This window comes from Sinocyclocheilus rhinocerous, unplaced genomic scaffold, assembly GCF_001515625.1.
Source record: "Sinocyclocheilus rhinocerous isolate Xijiao unplaced genomic scaffold, SAMN03320098_v1.1 scaffold503, whole genome shotgun sequence".
Taxonomy (NCBI): domain Eukaryota; kingdom Metazoa; phylum Chordata; class Actinopteri; order Cypriniformes; family Cyprinidae; genus Sinocyclocheilus; species Sinocyclocheilus rhinocerous.
Genome location: NW_015643185.1, coordinates 372,182 through 374,336, shown reverse-complemented (window position 1 = coordinate 374,336; position 2,155 = coordinate 372,182).

Below are 2,155 nucleotides of genomic sequence, written 5' to 3'. Positions count from 1 at the left end.
TCTCATTCAGAGCTTCTGCTGTTTGTTTCGTTCAGGCATGTAGTATAATTTCACAATGCTAGTCAGAACAGGACATTCTGTTTTTGCTTCAAATTTAGTTATTATTAAATCAAATTATGTATATGAAATTATATAACTAAATTATATGAAATATGTATATGAATTATATAACTAAAATTAAATAACTGTAATTACAGATTTAGGTTAAATAAAGATGTCAGTCTTTATTTTTCTTCTTTTTAGGAAACAAATCAAAGAAAAAATAAACAAATTCTACTGTTCCTAATATTCTGTATGTTGCTCAAAAACAAAATATATGTTAGAACGAGCCGTTTTAGGTAGGTGTGGCTGACTCTTAACTTTTATAAAGAATATCTCTTTGGATTTGAGACTTTATTCTTTGCAACTTTACAGATCTTCTTTATGCACCAAGAGCTTGTAACACTCCAAAGAGAAAGGAAAATGTGAAATCGCATCATATGACCCCTTTAAGGTTATCATATACCGTCAAAATCTCATACCGGCCCATGCCTAATCTAAAGATAAATTATTTGTAACCAGTCTGCATCTTTGTTTTTCAGTGACATCATTCACCATTGCTGTGTCTTCATGTGCATTATTCAGACAAGAGACAGATTATATCTACCCTATAGGAGTTGCTTTTCCATTTATCAGGGTAACAGAATTACAGTGAAAATGTAGTTACCTTTAAGATTAACAGCATATTGTCTGTATTAATCAAAACATTTAACAGAAGAGAAACAACCTGCTTTTGTATATACTGCATGTGTATGTGAGCTCTATTTTCACTGAAACTTATTTCCTCTAACACTATTTAGTAGCCTACTGTGAGTGAGTTAAAACTAGCAAATATATAAAAGCTATTCAACTTAATGGTTTAACAATTTGATGTAAACGTTAGTATTTAAATTTTTTATCACTCTGCATAGGCTCTTGAAATGGTGAATCAACATTTGAGTGAGCGGGAACCAGCCGTTGAAGAGCGGTTTAAAATTGTGTTGATAACTACCAACAGTCAGGACACGGGTCCCCTAAACAGGAGCATCGAAAAATACAGTAAGAGTAGAGGGTGCCAATTTAGTTTTAATTTTTGTTATAGTAACTATAAAGGAATAGTTCTCCAAAACATAAAAAATTACTTTCTCGCATAGAACACAATTAATAATATTTACTAACAGCTTGCGCCAGCGCAAACTACTGTCAGGATTTACTAAAGACGCGCAGTGAAGTATTAGCGCCTTGTGGACAGTTATTTTTGCGCCTGACCTTATTCAATATGCATTTGTAGGAGTTTCCCTTTCAGACGCAAAATTTATGGGAGGAGAGTATTAAAATGAATCACGCAACGCGATTTACTAACATTTGCGCTCGTCAAATTACTGCCTATTTGAGCCATTATTTAACGCTCCAAAAAAAAGCATGTCTTAAAGCAGACGCTAATTTGCGCTGCTCTTGGTAGATTGTGTTGGTCATTGTGGAAATGATCTGGCCTCGTCTGTGTGCTTTAATTTGCGCAATTTCAGTAAATCAGCCGCAGAAATTTCCACTCAGCGCTTTTTTAGAATTGTGCTCTCACGCTAATTTGCCCTGTTTAGTAAATCTGGACCATATCTTTAACACTGCTCTTTCCCATCATACAATAAATGCATGCACTGACCATGGGCTGTCAAACTAAAGACTACACTGTCTTCACAAGCCTGTTTTTCACATTAAGATTTAAGATCACATGGCTGCTTATAACACTTACTGAATAAAGTGCACTAGTCATATTGACTATCTGTCTGCTTTCATTATATGAAAAAAATGTAGGGGAGCGCGGGGCACAAAGTAACGCGGGGTTAGTTGTAACACACGTGGTTTGAATATTTCCACACATGCTAGCATAACAAAATGTACAGTATTTATTAGTTACCATATCAACATTATATAGAAAAAAATGTGCGCCAAAATTCAAAAATCTTTTGAAGATATCGCTGAACATTTATTTTACCATAGTAAAATTAAAATTCTGGCTTAAGTAAATTGTAATTGAGTAAATCTCAGTTTTTATTATTCATTTAAAATGAGACAAATCTGCTATTATTTTAATCTCCAATCTGTTATTTATTAGTTTCGTTTTTTAATTAATGCTTTG